This window comes from Aquarana catesbeiana, linkage group LG02 (genome assembly GCF_042186555.1).
Source record: "Aquarana catesbeiana isolate 2022-GZ linkage group LG02, ASM4218655v1, whole genome shotgun sequence".
NCBI lineage: Eukaryota > Metazoa > Chordata > Amphibia > Anura > Ranidae > Aquarana > Aquarana catesbeiana.
In genome coordinates, this window is record NC_133325.1 from 169982377 (window position 1) to 170003877 (window position 21501).

At 43.0% G+C, this 21501-nt stretch overlaps 1 long non-coding RNA gene across 2 annotated transcripts in view; it reads left to right on the forward strand.

Moving 5' to 3' along the window:
* LOC141127408 (uncharacterized) overlaps window positions 1-21501 on the forward strand; it is a 197849-nt gene that overhangs the window by 155647 nt on the left and 20701 nt on the right. For both annotated transcript variants that reach the window (XR_012241549.1, XR_012241550.1), the window contains exons 4-5: window positions 12890-12935; window positions 13957-14160. This is a non-coding gene — a long non-coding RNA (uncharacterized lncRNA). The remainder of the gene's footprint in view (window positions 1-12889; window positions 12936-13956; window positions 14161-21501) is intronic.

Consider the following 21501-nt stretch of genomic DNA (forward strand, 5'->3'; position numbering starts at 1 on the left):
ATCTGTCATATTTACCTAAAGTCATCACCTGTATACCTCCTGGGAGTGCTGGGTTGTTGAAGAGCGGAGTCATCGGGCTTGGGTCTGAGGAAAGTGAATAACTTCTCCTCCGACAATACCAGACTTGGAGTGCAGCTCTCATTAGCGGAGAGAGTATAGCAAGAGATTTATATGAGGTATTGTAGCCCCAGAGTAGGGCATGAAGGTCTAAGGGAGACAAGTCTTGTTCTACCAAAGTGGAGGCTTTATGTAATGGGCGAGGGAACCACTCCAACAAGCGAGATTCAATTGCGGAGGTGTAAAATATTTCGAAATCAGGGTGGCCTTTCCCGTTCTCTAATTTGAGATAACAAAGAAGTTTGTGTTTTAATCTTGGGTATCCATTCAGCTATTTTAAATAGAATGGGGGTAGTTCATCTAAATATCCTCAATCCATCAGTCTGTCATCATGAAGTTCAATGCCATGTTATTCGGTCTTCAGTTCATATCTATTTTGTCTCAGGTCTCGGTTTTACAAATGTCCCATACATTGTTATAGAGTGATTACAAGTCTTCAGCAAAAGCATGCTGCAAGATTTAGAATGAACATAGTCATATAACGCGTGGGAGTCATATTTTCACCCCAGACCAATCTTACCCTATTGCCCCAAACTGTGGTGTGGAGATCCTTTAAATTAGAAGAAATGTGAATACATTTAATAAATTATAACAGGATATATATTATTATGAAAATCACTGATTCTAAATAAGTTATCCTTTGCTTTCTAGACACTAAAGAATTCTTGTTTTTTTAGCTGTCTATGTAAGTATACCTTTTTTCAGGTTGCTGATAATCTGATTTATATGGGTACAAAGTATAGTGCTAATGCAAACAGTGCAAGAGGTTTGACTTGTAGGAAATGACTACCTTTAAAATGCAACAGCATTCATTTTACTACAGCAGATCAAAAATATGTATTTAGTGGGGAGCTTGGGACATCAATTAATTGTTTAGAAGGTGTTCTATTCTGAAAATAAATAAAATAAATAAATCAGTTGCATTAGTTTACCCAGCACAAACTTATTTAGTCAAATCAGCAGCCCCACCTCTGTCAAAACGATTGTGAATTACAATGTCCTTAACCTTTAACTTCAGCCTAGCACAAAACTCTTTAACCCATAACTTCCCCTTTAAAATGAACCCCCTAACTGTGGATCCCAAGTGTATTTATATGTCATAGAAGTGCAAATGCCACATACAAATTTCAATAAAATATATAATAAACACTCAAATTATCTTCAATGATCCGTATAAACAGTGTGTCCAAAATCCCGGTGCTGTCAGTCCAATTCATACAAGCAAAACGGTGAACATTCCTCAAGATGTAGGTGAAAGTGAATCCACTGTCCCAGTGCTGTTACTTTCACAGAAACAAGACAAACAGCAACCCTACTTAAAGTTGTGAAGATCTACAATCTGTGCCACACTTGAAGACCCTAAAAGTGCTCCACCACATGTGAATTTGCCACTCGCCTTAGACCAAGACTCAAAAAAACAGGTCAGATTGCGCTTAAAAGATATTGCTCTAAGGTATCCTTTGATTTCTTTTCCAGGTTATTGGTGAGCATATTCAACAGGTACCTCTTCATATACACAGGGCTGGCATTGTTACTCAAAGCAAACAAACAGAATGCCCATGGCGTGATATCGCTTTAAGTTGTACTTTATAATAATATAAAATACTATAAATTGCCTGTAATATTATTTTATATGTTTATATGTTTTTATTATTCTGATATACCATGCCTTGAAAAGGTATTCATACCCCTTGAAATTTTCCACAATTTGTCATGTTACAACAAAAAACGTAAATGTATTTTATTGGGATTGTATGTGATAGAGCAACACAAACTGGCACATAATTGTAAAGTGGAAGGAAAATGATAAATGGTTTTCAAAATTTTTTGCAAATAAATATTTGAAAAGTGTGGGGGGCATTTGTATTCAGCCCCACTGAGTCAATATTTTGTAGAACCACCTTTCACTGCAATTACAGCTGTAAGTCTTTTTGGGGATGTCTCTTCCAGCTTTGCACATATAGAGAGTGACATTTTTGTCCATTCTTCTTTGCAAAATAGCTCAAGCTCTGTCAGATTGGATGGAGAGCATCTGTGAACAGCAATTTTCAGGTCTTGCCACAGATTCTCAATTGGATTTACGTCTGGACTTTGACTGGGCCATTCTAATGCCCTGTACACATGGTCGGACTTTCCGACGGAATATGTGTGATCGGAGCTTGTTGTCGGAAATTTCGACCGTGTGTGGGCTCTATCGGACTTTTTCCATCAGAATTTCCGACACACAAAGTTTGAGAGCAGGCTGTAAAATTTTCCGACAACAAAATCCGTTCGTGTAAATTCCATGTGTGGACAATTCCGACGCACAAAGTGCCACGCATGCTCAGAATAAATAAAGAGATGAAAGCTATTGGCTACTGCCCTGTTTATAGTCCCGACGTATGTGTTTTACGTCACTGCGTTCAGAACGATCGGATTTTCCGACAACTTTGTGCGACCGTGTTTATGCAAAACAAGTTTAAGCCTACATCCGTCGGGAAAAATCCATGGATTTTGTTGTCGGAATGTCCGATCAATGTCCGACCATGTGTACAGGGCATAACACATGAATATGATTTGATCTAAACCATTCCATTGTACCTCTGGCTGTATGTTTAGGGTCGTTGTCCTGCTGGAAGGTGAATCTCCACCCCAGTCTCAAGTCTTTTGCAGACTATAACAGGTTTTCTTCTAAGATTGCCCTGTGTTTGTCTCCATCCCTCTTTCCATCAACTCTGACCAGTTTCCCTGTCCCTGCTGAAGAAAAGCATCCCCACAACAGGATTCTGACACCACCATGTTTCATGGTGGGGATGATGTGCTCAGGGTGATGTGCAGTGTTCATTTTCTGACACACATAGCGTTTTGCTTTTAGGCCAAAAAGTTACATTTTGGTCTCATCTGACCAGAGCACCTTGTTCCACATGTTTGCTGTGTCCCCCACATAACTTCTCGCAAACTGCAAATGGGACATCTTATGGACTTCTTATGGCTTTTCTTTTAACAATGGCTTTCTTCTTGCATAAAGGCCAGATTTGTGGAGTGCACGACTAATAGATGTCCTGTGGACAGATTCTCCCACCTGAGCTGTGGGTCTCTGCAGCTCCCCCAGGGTTACTATGGGTCTCCTGGCTGCATTTTTATAACCTAACTCTGCTTTAAACTTCTCCACAACATTGTCCCTGACCTGTCTGGTGTGTTCTTTTGCCTTCATGATGTTGTTTTTTCACTAAGGTTCTCTAACAAACCTCTGAGGGCTTCACATAACAGCTGTATTTATACTGAGATTAAATTACACATAGGTGGACTTCTGAAGGCAATTGGTTCCACTAGATTTTAGTTAGGGACATCAGAGTAAAGGGGGCTGAATACAAATCCACGCCACATTTTTCACATATTTATTTGTAAAAAAATTTGAAAACCATTTATAATTTTCCTTCCACTTCACAACTGTGTGCCAATTTGTATTGGTCTATCACATAAAATGCCAATAAAATACATTTACATTTTTGGTTGTAACATGGCAAAATGTGGAAAATGTCAAGGGGCATCAATACTTTTTCAAGGCACTCTAATAACTTTTTTAATGGGAAATGATTTGAACAATATTTAAGCTAGAGTTTACTTAAACATTTTTCATCTAGAGAGCAAAGGTACAGGGCAGGGTTTTCCCTTTACATGTGTTATAGGTCATTAGGCATATCATAGTTACGTGCTGCTCTACGTGGCGCTGTCACCCCTCTGTGGTTACAAAACTGCTGATACTTTTTTGTCTGGTATTTGCTTAGTAATGATCAAACTGAAACATGTCAAGAAGGTTGTTCTCATTACAACATAACATAAGGCAGGAAATGAGTAAAAAACTGTGCTTTACCTTGCTGAATTCTTTTAATTTTTTACTCTGAAACAGTATTTATCAAACTTTTCACAGTTGTGGCACACTTTAAAAGTATGCAAAGTCTTAAGAAACCCTAGTCTAAAATGTAAAAAACATAAATGTTAAGCTGGCCATACATTATACAATTTTATTATTCAATTTCCTTTAGATTTACCTTCAACAATGTAGTGCAAGCGCCTGTTTGATTGCATACAAATTAAAAGTGTCTAGGTCTAACCTCATATTACATGGTCTTGGGAAATCTAAAGGAAAATTGGACAAGAAAAGTATACAATGTATGGCAAGCCTAAGTTATCAATGGGAAACATGAGCTTGGATAATGCACGCAACCACTTTGATAAAACTAATCACATCAGAAGCCACCTTTCGCATACCTTTTGCATCAGAGGTTCTCTTATCACATCAGACATCCCCACATCACATCAGACCCCCCCCCCACACCTTGTGGATCAGCGTTCTCCTCTTCACATCAGAGCTCCTCCCTTCATATTGGAGGTCCCCCTATCACATCAGAGTGCCCCCTTCAAGTTACAGTCTCCCTTTCACATCACCCCCCCCCCATACACCAGAGGCTCCCTAAAACATGAAAGCCCTTATCACATCAAAATCACCACTATACATCAAAGGCCCCTAAAAATAGCAGCACCCTGGTTGATGAACACTATTTTGGAAAACTAACTTATAGTATATCTAAAGTAAAACTTTTTTCTATTTGGTTAGAGTGGAGAATAAATAGACCTGTCAGTTATTATTGCTGACTGTGCCCCCCATTATGAAGCTTCGCCGTCTCTATTTGTCCTGTTTACCATTATCATTAAAAGTGAAAGTAAAAGAAAATCCCAAATTTTGTGTTGTCCCCAGCAAAGTAAAAGTGTAGAAATCTTCCAATGGTGACATTAGTTCTGGTGACCCTGGTGACAGGCTGGTATTTACCTTACTTTGGAGGGATTTCATCTCACTTCCTCTTTAATCTATGGGACAGGAAATTAAGGGAAATCTCCCCAAAAGGTCACAAATGACAAAAAAGGGGTTATAACTCTCCCTTACTCAATCCAAAAAAAAAAAACCTTTTGCCTTTGCTTTTACTATAAAAAGGTTCTAAAGTCAAATAGTTTTATTTTTTACCTTAAAAGAGAAGTATGGGTTCTTTTTTTTTTTATTCATACTTACCTATGTGAATGCAGCATCAGACCGATGCTGCATCTGTCCCCCGCCGTCTCTGCACTGAGAAGCGAGCCATCGAATGTCGCCGATGACTCAGTTTTCACAGATCCCCGAGAGGAGAGCTTCTGACTGTCAATCAGCAGCTCTCCTCTCTGCTCCTCCACACTCACTGGAGCGCTGAGCTGTGGAGGGGCAGGGAGCAGCCATTTCAGCATCTCAGCAGCTCGCTGAGATGCTGAGACTGCCATCAATCAATGCAGCTGGCGGTTCCAGACTTGGGAAGTCAGGATGATGCACTGCCTCAACTGATGGCAGTGATGTCAGCGGAGAGCGGACTTCAGACCGCTCTTCGCTGAAAACGGGTCACAGGAGCGCAAAATGAATTGCACTCCTGTGACCCAGAGGAGAAGCCCAGCCTAAAAAGCTCAGGCTGGACTTCTCCTTTAATGCATTCTATGCATTAAGGTAAAAAAAAACCCACACCCAGTTCTGTGTCTTTGCCTAGGTCAACAAGGCCCAGGCCTAAGGTGGAACTTTGCGGGGGGTGGAAAAAAGCAGCCCTGCACTTAAAAGATCACCCCCGACCCGTCTTCCCGAGTTCCGGCTCCCGCGACCGCCTCCCACACAAATACAGCCCCCGGCGTCCGGCTTGCTGTAGTGGGGCACTTGTAAATATTATGGGCAGTATGTACGTGCTCGACTAGGGGGGGCGGAGCGACTGGCATCCCCATCAGCATCCGATGACTGGCCAGACCGTCTGCACCCAATTTGACTGGCGGAGGCTTATGCTCCACCTACCCTCCTTTGTGCGGTTTTCTACACTGCATCTTCTCCCTGGCCTGGGGTGGGGTCTGTCTGTGATGATAGGAGGAGGGAGAGGAGAGAGAGAGTGGACCAGGAGGGGAACCCCCAGGCAACGGCCAGGACAGCAGGTAAAATTGACTAAGTCACTATTACTTTTGTAATGTGTGCATGTTCCAAGCAGCCAATCACATATACAGTAAGTGCTCAATATGGAAATTAATATACAGATCATAATATTACAATAAAGTAATCCGTGCTGCAAACTCATTAAACAGTCTGCATTCAGTGAAAGTTCATGTACTCCAAACTTTGCAGTACACGAATTTCACTGAATGTGGACTGTTTAATGAGTTTACATTGATTTCAGCATGTGCAAAGTGCTCCATGCATGCTGAAATCGATGCAAACTCTTTCAAGTGTAATTCCGCTGACTTTCATTATTAGGACACTTACTTGTCCAGGGTTCCCGTGATGTCGACACCCCAGCCGATTTTCGGATCAGCTCTTGGGTGCTGTCCAGTGGCGTCACTAAGGTTGGTGTCACCCGGTGCCGAAAAAATTGGTGTCACCCCCTCCTCCACCAACTACCTCAGTACAGACCCCCCCCACTAACTACAGACCCCACTCCATCAATATAGCCCCCCTCCCTCAGTACAGACCCCCTTCCATTAATATAGACCCCCGCTCAGTGCAGACCCCCTTTCCTCAGTATAGACCCCCCACTAAGTACTGACCCCCTCCCTTATTGCAGACCCCCCATCAGTTCAGACACCCTCCCTCAGTGCAGAGTCTGCAGACCCCCCTCCATCAGTATCAACCTCCCACCTCAGTGCAGACCCCCCCATCAGTACATACTCCCCCCTCAGTGCTGACCCCCATCAGTATGGAATCCCCCTCTCAGTGTAGACCCCTGCCCATTAGTATAGAATCCCCCCTCAGTGCAGAGCCCCCATTAGTATAGAATCCCCCCTCAGTGCAGAGCCCCCATTAGTATAGAATCCCCCCTCAGTGCAGAGCCCCCCCATTAGTATAGAACCCCCCCTCAGTGCAGAGCCCCCCATTAGTATAGAATCCCCCCTCAGGGCAGAGCCCCCATTAGTATAGACACCCCCCTCAGGGCAGAGCCCCCATTAGTATAGACACCACCCCTCAGTGCAGAGCCCCCATTAGCATAGACACCCCCCCTCAGTGCAGAGCCCCTTATTAGAATAGACATCCCCCCTCAGTGCAGAGCCCCCATTAGTATAGTCATCCCCTTCAGTGCAGAGCCCCCATTAGCATAGACATCCCCCCTCAGTGCAGAGCCCCCCATTAGTATAGAATCCCCCTTCAGTGCAGAGCCCCCATTAGTATAGACATCCCCCTCAGTGCAGAGCCCCCATTAGCATAGACACCCCCCTCAGTGCAGAGCCCCCCCATTAGCATAGACACCCCCCCTCAGTGCAGAGCCCCCATTAGCATAGACACCCCCCTCAGTGCAGAGCCCCCCATTAGCATAGACACCCCCCCTCAGTGCAGAGCCCCTATTAGCATAGACACCCCCTGCACCCACACATACATAAAGTTTACAGACCTCAGAACAGCGCGGATGATACACACAGCCGTGTGTGTCCCTCGGGCTCCCCCTCCTCTTGTGGAAATGTAAACAGAGAGGAGGGGGAGGCGGCTTCAGTCCGCTGCGCTGAGGGACACAGCGCAAGTCCGGACGGAGGAGCAGATCAGGGCAGCGGGCAGTGTAAGCGGTGCGTGCGTGCCGCTACCTACGGGTGTCACCCCTCTGGCGGGTGTCACCCGGTGCGGCCCGCACCCCCCGCACCCACCTAACAACGCCACTGGTGCTGTCGCTGCCATTCATGGTAAGGGAAACTGGCAGTGAAGCCTTTCAGTTTCACAGTCGGTTCACTACTGCACAAGTGCAAAGCGAGCTGTGCTTTCTGAATAACCCAGCGGCAGAGGAAGGAGGAGGGGGGCCAAACTTCCAAGGGACGGCACCACAGCACCATCTCCAGATATGGGGAAGGGGACCTGCGAAAACAGGTACCCATTCCCCCCTCCCCCCGAAAGGTGTCAAATGGACACCCAGAGGGGAGGAGGAAGCAGATAAGCAGAGCTTCCAAGTTTGGGTGGAACTCAGCTTTTAACAGTCCACATTCAGTGAAAATTCATGTACTGCATAGTGCTACGTGTGATAATCAATATATAATTAATATACACTAAAAAGCTGTGATATTATGAAACTGATGCGGCAGCACTCTTAAGTTGCACTGATAAGGCAGCACTGATATGCTGCACTCATAGGCTGCACTGGTGGGCGCTGATAGGCTGCACTGGTGGCCCCTGATGAGGCTGCACTGATGGCCACTGATGAGGCTGAACTGATGGCCACTGATCAGCTGCACTGTTGGGCTGGGCACTGATGATGATAAGGAAGCGCTGATATGGGCACTGAAGAGGCTGCACTGTTGGGACTGTACTGATGGGCACTGATAGGCTGCACTGATGGTACTGTACTGTTTGGCACTGATAGGTAACACTGATGTGCAATGATAAGGCTGCGCTGATGGGCACTGATGCCCACTAATGAGGCGGCACTCTTAAGCTGCACTGATAAGGCAGCACTGATAGACTGCACTGATGGCCACTGATGAGGCCGCACTGATGGCCACTGATGGTCACTGATAAGCTGCACTGATAGTCACTGATGAGGCCGCACTGATGGGCACTTATAGGCTGCACTGAAGGGAGCGCGGGTGGGGCGCATCCAGCTCGGTTCAGTAACAATTCTGCACATGTGCCACTTTAGGAAGTGCCTTCTTATGGTAGCACACAGAGAAATAGAGTTGCTAAGAGTGCCGACAGGGGGACCTCAGAAGAGGGGTTTCTGGGCCGTTCTGTGCAATACCTTTGCACAGCGCAAGTAAGTATAACATCTTTTTATTTTTGTAACGGTAAAACTTTATTTTAAGTTTTAGAGTGGAGAGGGATTAGAACGCTTGTCCGTTTTTATTGTTGTCTGTGTCTCCATTAGGGAGATTCACCCTCTTTATTTGTCCTGGTTACCATTATCATTGAAAGTGAAAGTAAAAGAAAACCCCAAAGGGAAATCTTCCAATGGGGACACTAGTTCTGGTGACCTGGGGGTCCCCATGGAGTTCCCTTAATTTGCAGGGATTTTCTCTAACTTCCTGTTTGGTTATAAAACAGGATGTGAAGGGAAATCACAGCATTGGGACACAGATGTGAAAAATAAATCTGACAGGGGTTATAATCCTGTCCTGCTATATAAAAAAGTGGAAAAAAAAAGGTTTGCCTATAGTTCTACTTTAAACGTACAACCGTTTTAACCGCTTCAGCCCTTGGAAGATTTTACCCCCTTCCTGACCAGAGCACTTTTTACCATTTGGCACTGTGTCGCTTTAACTGAAATTGCGTGGCCGTTCAACACTGTACCCAAACAAAATTGACGTCCTTTTTTCCCCACAAATAGAGCTTTCTTTTGGTGGTATTTGGTCACCACTGTGGATTTTATTTTTTGCACTATAAACAAAAAAAAAGCGACAATTTTGAAAAAAAAAACAATATTTTTTACTTTTTGCTATAATAAAAAATGTCTTCATTACTTTAGGCCAATATATATTCTTCTACATATTTCTGGTAAAAAAAACCCACAATAAGCGTATATTGATTGGTTTGTACAAAAGTTATAGCGTCTGTAAACTTTGGGAAAGATTTATGGCATTTTTATGGCATTTTTGTAAATTATTTTTTTTTTTTTTACTAGTAATGGCGGTGATTTGCGATTTTTAGTGGTACTGTGACATTGCAACGGACAGATCAGAGACTTTTGACACTTTTTTGGGACCATTGGCTTCTCTACAGCCATCAGTACTATAAAAATGCACTGATTACTGTGTAAATGTCACTGGCAGGGAAGGGGTTAACACTAGGGAAGACCAAGGGGTTAATTGTGTGTTCCCTCACTGTGTTCTAACTGCATGGGGATAGGATTGACTAGAAGAGGAGACATATCATTTTTCCTACTTAGTAGGAACAAATGATATGGCTCCTCTCCTCTGACAGCACAGGGATTTGTGTGTTTAGACACACAAATCCCTGTACTAGCGCTCATGCATGCGATTGCGTATTGCCACCGGCCACGCGCATCGACCCCCCGCATGCAGCAGGTGCGTGCGCGCTCCCTCTGGTGGCCGAAAAAGGGTAGGACGTACCCATATGGGATTTCGCTCAGGAGAGCTATTGTGCCGCAGTATATCTGCCTGACATGGTCCAGAACCGGTTAAACTTCATATCTACCAGAATGGATCATTATACAATAATTCAGATAATGGATATTAAAAGGCCAGGTGGGGGCAAGCCGCAACACTTTTTGCCATGAATGGGCAAATGTCTCATCTAGAACAGTAAGATAAAGGTTTGTTCTTCCTTGTATCGCATTGCACATTAGCGTTATATTTATCCTGTTGTACCTCAATGCAACTGATGCTTGTGTTAGAAGAAACTCTTCCCTACAGAGATTCACAAGTGTCAGAAGTGCTTGCTTTTGCAACCATGCTAACCGCTACACAGTCTGATCATTGCATCATTTGTACTGATACTTTAATCATTTGTAATGCTTGCTATTTTTAGCCTGTATATGGGTACTTTTATGGTGCAAATACAACAATTATGATGTTAGATTGAACCATTAAGAGATAATTTTCCAGTAATTGCCCTATGTAATCTCTGAAGACTAATTACAATGTACAATGTTTTGTCAGTGCACTTTGCTATCACAGGGCCACATTTGTCATCTACCACATTTACAGTATTTTTAAGACTGTTGGTCACAGAACTAACTGTATACTAACTAGGGTTGCCATCTTTTCTTCAAGTCTAACCTAAACACTTTAGCAGGGCACAGGTTTTTTTTTTTAATAGTATAAATTATACATATATTTTGCGATTAAATAACATTTCTAATCATATAAAGTTAATCACAGGAGTCCCCCTTTACATCTGAATCCACAGAGTTCCCCCTTTACATCTGAATCTGCAGATTTCCCCCTTTACATCTGAATCCACAGAGTTCCCCCTTTACATCTGAATCTGCAGATTTCCCCCTTTACATCTGAATCCGCAACTTTCCCCCTTTATATCTGAATCCGCAGATTTCCCCCTTTACATCTGAATCCGCAGATTTCCCCCTTTACATCTGAATCCGCAGATTTCCCCCTTTATATCTGAATCTGCAGATTTCCCCCTTTACATCTGAATACACAGAGTTCCCCTTTACATCTGAATGCACAGAGTTCCCCCTTTACATCTGAAACCGCAGATTTCCCCCTTTACATCTGAATCTGCAGGGTTCCCCCTTTACATCTGAATCTGCAGATTTCCCCCTTTACATCTGAATCCGCAACTTTCCCCCTTTATATCTGAATCCGCAGATTTCCCCCTTTACATCTGAATCCGCAGATTTCCCCCTTTACATCTGAATCCGCAGATTTCCCCCTTTATATCTGAATCCGCAGATTTCCCCCTTTACATCTGAATCCACAGAGTTCCCCCTTTACATCTGAATCTGCCGAGTTCCCCCTTTACATCTGAATCCACAGAGTTCCCCCTTTACATCTGAATCCACAGAGTTCCCCCATTACATCTGAATCTGCAGAGTTCCCCCTTTACATCTGAATCCACAGAGTTCCCCCTTTACATCTGAATCTGCAGAGTTCCCCCTTTATATCTGAATCTGCAGATTTCCCCCTTTACATCTGAATCCACAGAGTTCCCCCTTTACATCTGAATCCGCAAAGTTTCCCCTTTACATCTGAATCCGCAGAGTTCCCCCTTTACATCTGAATCCGCAGATTTCCCCCTTTACATCTGAATCCGCAGATTTCCCCCTTTATATCTGAATCCGCAGATTTCCCCCTTTACATCTGAATCCGCAGAGTTCCCCCTTTACATCTGAATCCACAGAGTTCCCCCTTTACATCTGAATCTGCAGAGTTCCCCCTTTACATCTGAATCCGCAGATTTCCCCCTTTACATCTGAATCCACAGATTTCCCCCTTTACATCTGAATCCACAGATTTCCCCCTTTACATCTGAATCCACAGAGTTCCCCCTTTACATCTGAATCCACAGAGTTCCCCCTTTACATCTGAATCCACAGAGTTCCCCCTTTACATCTGAATCCGCAGAGTTCCCCCTTTAAACTCTGATGTAAGGGGTGCTCTGAGGACCCTGATTTACCTTAGTGTACTCACAGGAGGCAGGAGAGAGAAGGGGGGAGGGAGGAGACTTCAGTCACAGGCAGGGATGGATGGTGAGCTCACTTCCCCAATGGCAGTCAGCACCTCTCATCCAGATTTATCTACAGCTGGGCTTCAAATTCCCCATCCCCACTTTCCTTTTCTGAGGCACAGCGCTGGGGATTAGAGTGTAGGCAGACACAGAGGGGTGAGGCGGAAGGAAGAGGAGCAGATTTCTCCTGTCAGTGTGGGGGGAACTGTTAGTGCTGGCTTTGGGCAGTGCGAAAGAAAATGTAACCGACACTCTAAGCTTAGGCAACTGCAGCCAGCAACCCTGCTGGGAAGCCATAGTCTGGTCTGAATAATGTGTCCTGGTTTCAGGCAGTCTGAAACCTGGACACATGATTCAAAACCCTAACTGTCTGGGTGAATCCCAGACAGGTGGCAACCCTAGTACTAACTATAGTTATAGTACAGTAATCCATTGATTTCACTGCTCTCCAACACCTAAATGTTAAAGTATATCTAAACCTTCCTGTCATTTAATGGCTAAACACATACACCATTGTATGTATGGAGGCAGCCATGGTTGCCTTTCTTTATCTTTTTTATATGGTGTTGGAATTAGTAGTTGATACAAGTAATATAACATTGTTTTTTTCTGTCTTTTCAGCTCACGGGGAATGACAAGGACACTGCATTTCTAGCAAGATCAACAGGTATTTTCTGTACATGATGAAGCCATTCTTAGCCTGCAAAATGAAAGCAAATGCAACCACCACAGTTAAAGCGGAGTTCCACCCAAATTTTGAACAATATCTGTATGTATTCTCTTCCTTGCCTAGATCCTGACATGCTGTTTAAAAAAATGTAAATCACCGTAATTACCTTTTATTTTTCTATTCTTCTTTGCACTTCCTGGTTCTCCTCCCATGGGAGTAGGCGTGTTTCTAGCCTCTCCCAGACTCCTGGGAGCTAGTCTCAGGCTTCCCAGGATGCCACTGAGCATGTGCGGGAATGAGCGGTGAATGCTGGGAGCACAGCATTCACCACATCCAGGAAATAAATGCTTGTGGGCTTCAAATGCCCACAATGAAGATGGAAACCGCCTGCAGTGAATAATATAAGTTATTCTTTCCGACGAACCTGACACAGGCGGACATATTACACACAATATGTGAATATGTAATGCTGAGAAGAAAAGTTTGTGAATGAACTAAAAAAAAAAAAAAACGATAGATAGGTGGACCCCCGCTTTAAGAATGGGAAAGCTGCAAAATATTACATTTTGGGGATATGGATGTGCTTTAAATTCAACAGTAATCTATGTCTTCTACTTTGAAAACCAGCCCCGTATATCATGAATCCCATGATGTGCAACTTCAACTAAAACTTTTAGAGAGGAATTCAATAAAGCTGCTGTGCCACTTTTGGGATAAGGCCCTGTTTACACCTGAGCAATGGCGTCGCAAGCGCCACTCGGTGTGAACTGGGCTTTACTGGCCAGATCACCAAATGAAAATAGAAGACAGAAAGCCTTAAAAAAGAACACTAATACAGACGTCACATCTAACAATTGGTAAACTGCAATATAATAAATGTTTGTTTGAGGGTTAAATACTGCTTTAACTCCTATATCCTAGTCTCAAAAATTTCCTTTTATAGAAATAAATATGAATCATCTTTAAGCTTCACGTTTTTTATGAAGATTAATGTTTATTTTTTACATTTTTTTTACAGAGTCTGTTAGCGCTGCAGAAACTAATGATTTGCAATCCAGCAGTTTGATTGAGTAAGCAATATGAGTTCTGCACAGCATTACGTCAGTCTAGAATCTTGTCAAATGGATGTCTCCAGGTTGACCTTTGATCCTAGATTGTAACAAAATGTTATGTGGAGCTGGATAGTCTGGACTTCTGGCAGTCTGCCAGGTGTGGTGCGAAGGTAATACATAATCTTAATTCCTTTATCAGATGGTACTGTAAATATTGAAACATCCGGCTCATTTTATTGTCTAATATCACAGATAAGTTTGCCACAGAGAGACAGATATCTCCATGCTACAGAGATATGAAAAATGAACCCTCATTTGTTGTCCAGGTGCAACAGGGACAGGAAGTCAGAAAAAATCTTTCTAGTGGGGTAACTGACAGAAATGTGAACTCTTTCCCACATTATCCATATCTAATAATAACAAATAACTGGAGTTAGAATAATCAATTGCAAAGAATTTATATATGTCTGAAAATCTATGCAACTGATAACACAGACTCTCAATGAACGTAAACGCTCATGGGGTTTGATTTACTAAAGGATTAACGACTATGCACTCACAATGGTAAATACCATGAAGCTGTGTTTACTCCAATTATATGCTAGTAACAATCCTGTTTTTTTATTTCTCTCATATATAATTGGATATTTAAAGTGCTTGTAAAGGCCGAAGGTTTTTTTCTTACCTTTATGCATTCTATGTGTGAAGGTTAAAAACCTTATGTGTTCAACTCCCCCCATAGCCCCTAATACTCACCTGAGCCCCCTCTCGATCAAACAATGAGGCTCTGCTGTCCCAAGACTACCTCTCCTCATTGGCCGAGACAGCAGTGGGCGCCATTGGCTCCCACTGCTGTCAATCACAGCCAGTAAGCCAATGAGGAGAGAACGGGGCCGGGACAGAGGCACAGTTTTGGCTATTGGGGGCATTTGTCAAAGGGGAGGAGCCAGGAGCACCAGCAGTGGACCAGAGAAGAGGAGGATCAGAGCTGCTCTGTGCAAAGAGCAAGTAAGTATAACATGTTTGTTATTTTTTTTTTAAACAAAATCTGAAACATTAATGTTATTTTAAAGTGAACAAAGCTTCACCTTATTTATTAAGATTAGTAACCCCACTCTGCGCTTAAGTCCTGGTTTTTGAACCGTTCTAATAGGAGCAGCTCAAGTCGCTCTGACTTAGAAAAAGTTTCCTGTACTACTTTGGGGCGACTTCGGAGCGGCTTGCATTGACTTCTATACAGAATTAGTTTTGCAAGCCGCGCTGAAGTCGCACTGTACGGAACGGCTTCAGAGTCGGTCGAGAGTTGGGCGACTTTGAAGCCGCCCTGTGTGAACCAACACTAATGGTAACTGCAATCCAAACAAAAGTAAAAACCACAAAAAAAAACAGTAAACAGTGGGCTAAAAAAAAAATGAATAAAATAATAAATGGTGATAAAAATCCAAAAAACAAAAAAGCAACAGCTGTATATAAACACCCTTAGATAACCATAAATATAAGGTTAATTCTTATTGTATACAGCGCTACACCACAATAAAAATGTGTTCATGAGTAACTAAAGAAAGAGCAGAGTGGGACTTTAATGGTATCAATGACTATAAGAATAGTTCTAAAAATTATTAACTTTAGTCACAAAGCTTAAAGATTTTCCATACATACAAAAATAAACAACAACCAAATACATCAATGGTTATCTGCATCATATATGTGTTCCATCAATCAAGATGTCTTTAGATGGCAACTTGAAAAAACTCAACGTGTTTCAACTCATAAAGAGTCTTCATCAGGAAGAAAGCAATGTATTGGTAGAACTAGATGGACGTGTGTATTTTTTCAACCAGACTAACTATGTAACTATTACATAACCCAATGATGCATTAATATAAGAAAATAGAGGGAGGCAAGTCCGAAAGAGAGGCCCCAGAAATAGGATTGGATGCAAAGGAGATTGACCCAATAGATAACAGAATCCAAGGCACGTAGGATCACCTTAATAATAGTAAACAGACCCCCAGCAAGGACTGCAATATACCAAAGACCCTTTATGAGTTGAAACACGTTGAGGTTTTTCAAGTTGCCATCTGAAGACATCTTGATTGATGGAACACATATATGATGCAGATAAGCATTGATGTATTTGGTTGTTGCCTATTTTTTTTTTTTTTTTGTATGGTAATATTTTTAAACTTTGTGAATAAACTTTCTTATTGTCATTGGTACCCATAAAGTCCCACTTTGCCCTTTTATTTTTTTTTTTTTTAGTAATATACACTCCAATAGGAATGAGGTACCATATGCGATTCTGGTTGGGATTCAGCATCAAGTTTACAATGTGTTCATAAATAAATAAATAATTAACATCCAAAAAGTGTTCATAAATGTGAAATGTCTCTATCTCACTTATTTGAAAGCTGCAACGTAATATGTAACTGAAACACAGTATTATTATTATTAATAAAATTTTTAATATTATTATTATTATTATTATTATACAGGATTTATATAGCGCCAACAGTTTACGTAGCGCTTTACAACTTGAGGGTAGACAGTACAAATACAATACACTTTAATACAGTTGGAATCAGAGGGCCCTGCTCCTTAGAGCTTACAATCTAAGAGGGAAGGTCAAGAGATACAAGAGGTAATAACTGTGGGTGATGTGCTGATTGAGAAGATAAATGTACATTCTCTGAAGAGATGAGTTTTCAGGGATCGTCTGAAAGTGGATAAAGTAGGAGAAAATCGGACGGATTGGGGTAGAGCATTCCAGAGGATGGGAGAGGCTCTGGAGAAGTCCTGAAGGCGAGCATGGGATGAGGTGACAAGGGAGTTTGAGAGCAGGAGGTCTTGGGAGGAGCGAAGAGAACAATTAGGTTGGAATTTTGTGACTAGGCTAGAGATGTAGCTGGGGGCCAGGTTGTGGATGGCTTTGTAAGTTATAGTTAGTATCTTGAATTTAATTCGGTGACTGAGTGGCAGCCAATGGAGGGATTGGCAGAGGGGTGTAGCAGACGCTGAGCGGTTTGTGAGGTGGTTGAGCCTGGCAGCAGCGTTCATGATGGACTGAAGTGGGGATAACCTATTTAGAGGTAAACCAATGAGGAGGGAGTTGCAGTAGTCGAGGCAGGAGATGACCAGGGAGTGGATTAGAAGCTTTGTGGTGACAATGGTTAGGAAGGGGCGTATCTTGGAGATGTTGCGGAGATTGAGGCGGCAAGTTTTGGATAGTGATAGAATGTGGGGTCGAAAGGTTAGTTCCATTTGATTAAGTGCACAGTCCACTTTTTTTGTTAACTCCTTATGTACAGACTTCAAACAAACTCCTTGAAACTTCTTTTTCACTACTGTGAACAAAATTCAATCTGGTGCATCCACCACCTACTTATAGTCTCACACTCACCAGCTCCAAATGCCCAAGATGAAATCAATTGGGCTAAAACAGCACGGGAATACACTTAGCGTTTCCACTTTCCTTCTTGATGTTTCCCGATACTCAAAGATCAATAAGTATGCACAGATTTTCCCAAAAGTAAATAATGTGATACTGTAAAAAAAAAACTCAATGATTTATTTAAAAAAATGCACTCACATGAGAATAAAAAAATACAGCCAAAACCATTGGCAGTGGTGCTGCGTTTTTCTCTCCTTCTGTCAAGCTGTCAGCAATGTGGATGTGAGTTGCGGCCGTTCTCTCCTGCCTGACACCTGCCGTGCACACAACTCAGTCCATGACAGCCTGTCCACATAAGGTAACCACTCCCCTTACATGGAGGAGCTAATATAGATTGAGTTGTGTGTATGGCAGGTGTTGATAGTGAGAGAGAGGCCGCAACTCCACATGGTCACCTTATTATCATTTGCTTTGCAAAATGAAAAATCTCTGCTCTTTAATTAAATCAACCCCATTGTTTGTTGCTTTTTAACCCAAATCTATATTCATGTTATTCTTAGGCAGGCCATACACAGTTCGAATCTTGATTCAAATCGTGTATGGGAAAGCTGTATGTACCAAGTTGATCGATTGATCAACTGTTATAGCCGTTAGCAATAATCAGTGTCCTCTCCTGGCGGGGTCAGCTTTAAAAACGGCCGTTTTTTCAGGAGCAGTGATTTTATTAATGCTTAAAGTCAAACAATAAAAGTGTAATATCCCTTTAAATTTCGTAGCTGGGGGGTGTCTATAGTATGCCTGTAAAGGGGCGCATGTTTCCCGTGTTTAGAACAGTCTGACAGCAAAATGGCATTTCAAAGGAAAAAAGTCATTTAAAACTACTCGCGGCTATTGCATTGCCGGTCCGACAATACACATAAAAGTTCATTGATAAAAACAGCATGGGAATTCCCCACAGGGGAACCCCGAACCAAAATAAAAAAAAAAAAATGACGTGGGGGTCCCCCTAAATTCCATACCAGGCCCTTCAGGTCTGGTATGGATATTAAGGGGAACCCCGGCCAAAATGTAAAAAAAAAATGACGTGGGGGTCCCCCTAAATTCCATACCAGACCCTTCAGGTCTGGTATGGATTTTAAGGGGAACCCCGTGCCAGAATAAAAAAAAAAATGGCGTGGGGTCCCCCCAAAAATCCATACCAGACCCTTATCCGAGCACGCAACCTGGCAGGCCGCAGGAAAAGAGGGGGGACGAGAGAGCGCCCCCCCTCCTGAACCGTACCAGGCCACATGCCCTCCACATTGGGAGGGTGCTTTGGGGTAGTCCCCCAAAACACCTTGTCCCCATGTTGATGAGGACAAGGGCCTCATCCCCACAATCCTGGCAGGTGGTTGTGGGGGTCTGCGGGCGGGGGGCTTATTGGAATCTGGAAGCCCCCTTTAACAAGGGGACCCCCAGATCCCGGCCACCCCTGTGTGAAATGGTAAAGGGGTACAAATGTACCCCTACCATTTCACTAAAAAACTGTCAACAATGTTAAAAATGACAAGAGTTTTTGACAATTCCTTTATTTAAATGCTTCTTCTTTCTTCTATCTGACGGTTCTTAAATAACGGGGTGGGCAACCCAGTGGCCTGGTACGGTTCAGGAGGGGGGGCCGCTCTCTTGTCCCCCCCTCTTTTCCTGCGGCCTGCCAGGTTGCATGCTCGGATAAGGGTCTGGTATGGATTTTTGGGGGGACCCCACGCCGTTTTTTTTTTTTTTTGGCGCGGGGTTCCCCTTAAAATCCATACCAGACCTGAAGGGTCTAGTATGGAATTTAGGGGGACCCCCACGTCATTTTTTTTTTCTAATTTTGGCCGGGGTTCCCCTTAATATCCATACCAGACCTGAAGGGCCTGGTATGGAATTTAGGGGGACCCCCATGTCATTTTTTTTTTTTAAATTTTGGTTCGGGGTTCCCCTGTGGGGAATTCCCATGCCATTTTTATCAATGAACTTTTATGTGTATTGTCAGACCGGCAATGCAATAGCAGCGAGTAGTTTTAAATGACTTTTTTCCTTTGAAATGTCATTTTGCTGTCAGACTGTTCTAAAAACGGGAAACATGCGCCCCTTTACAGGCATACTATAGACACCCCCCAGCTACGAAATTTAAAGGGATATTACACTTTTATTGTTTGACTTTAAGCATTATTAAAATCACTGCTCCTGAAAAAACGGCCGTTTTTAAAACTTTTTTTTGCATGGATCCATGTCCCCTGGGGCAGGACCCAGGTCCCCAAACACTTTTTATGACAATAACTTGCATATAAGCCTTTAAAATTAGCACTTTTGATTATTCATGTTCGTGCCCATAGACTTTAACGGTGTTCGCGTGTTCAAACAAACTTTTTTCCTGTTCGCATGTTCTGGTGCGAACCGAACAGGGGGGTGTTCGGCTCATCCCCACTTGTAGGTCTAGTCTTAGCCATTGAGGCCAGAACATCCAGGAAGAAGAAAAGATTGCATGCTCCCCAGTACCCAGACATACCAGGCACTTCTAAAGGTAGTGGTGTAGCCTTTTTTTGTACTAAATTGTATATAAGCCCTGCAAACAGTTACTTATATGTTTGCCTGTTCATTGTTGTTTAACACTTGGTGAAGGAGGAGTGCCACCAAAAACATTGTACATTCTGTCTGTGAACTTCAGTCAACAAATTCTGGCATTACCTCCTGCTAGAAATTGAAAGTAAGCATCACTATTCATTTTGCAAAGCCTTTTGCCTTGCTTGAATAATTAAAGCTTAACGGTAGCCATTCTGTTTATTTTGGATAGAGTGGGCAAGAAGAGTTAACACTTCTGTAAGATTTGTATGGCTTTTAGTGACCCCATTGGGGAAATCTTTTCTCACTTTCTATCCTTGTGAAACCAAGACAAGAAATGGAGTTGTCAGCGGAGCACAAAGTAACAGAGATAAAAACTTGGTTGAAACTCTAACTCTCTCTATCAAATTTTTGATTTTGTCTGTGTCACTATTGGAGATACTTACTGTCACTTTCTGTTCTAAGAGAAGGCAAGGGGAATCTCCCTAGTAGGGACACAGATAGCACAAAAAATGTAACAGAGGCCCAAACCCTTATACATTCTATTCAAGACAGGGTAACATGTTCTGGCTAGTGTTGAGCTTTAACAAATGAAGGACATGTTCTTGACCTCTGCAAATAGCATCAGAACAATGTAAATTTTTCTTGTTCAGGATCATGAACAACATGTTGCATGTGATTAGTATTACTGTAATGATCTGTCACATATTTAATTGTATAAGATAACGAAAATTACTTTATTGATTCCATAATGCTTCTCTATAAAAATGACAAATATCATTGGCCATTGAAATGAATTAACACCAAAGAGCTTGACATGCATAAACATGCCTAAATGTGTTTACACACATCAAACTTTTTTCTGCCAAAACACTGCTGCCTGGAGGAACAGCGCTTAGGAGAGCTGCCTGGACTTAGGTACAAAAGCCCTGTGTGCAGGAGGCAGTGGCGGAACTACCAGGGTCGCAAGAGTCACACTTGAAACCGGGCCCTGAAGCTCACACTGTGGGGGGGGGCAAAAACCTGGAATGTGGCTCCACAGGGTTGCTAGCGGCAGTTATGAGCAGAGAGTACACTCTCTCTCTCACGCTGCCCAGACCCAGCACTGACAGCCCCCTCCTCCCCGCATGGATGGGAGAGAAGAGAAAACATGATGTGCTCCTTCTCCTCCCGCCTCTCTCCTCATGTGTGTGCCCACTGCCCTGCCCACATTTGGGAAAGCCCAACAGCCTGCTAATAGATAGTGGAGGAAATGTGCAGCCTGCCCAAGCCTCAATCTACAGTATGGTGGGTGAAGTTCCCCCCTCCCTTCACACCCCCTCACACTAATGTAAGGGAGAGCTCTGTGGACTGTAATGTAAAGGGGGACTCTGCTGTAAGTGGTGAGCAGGGACTCCCTTACATCAGGATTCCCAGAGCATCTCCTACATTAGAGTTCCCCTTTCCCCTATATGGCGGGCAGCACAGAGCTCCCCCTTAGGGCCCTTTCACTCTGCCAAGTGGATCCACCTGCTCAGCGGGGGATCTGTCTGCT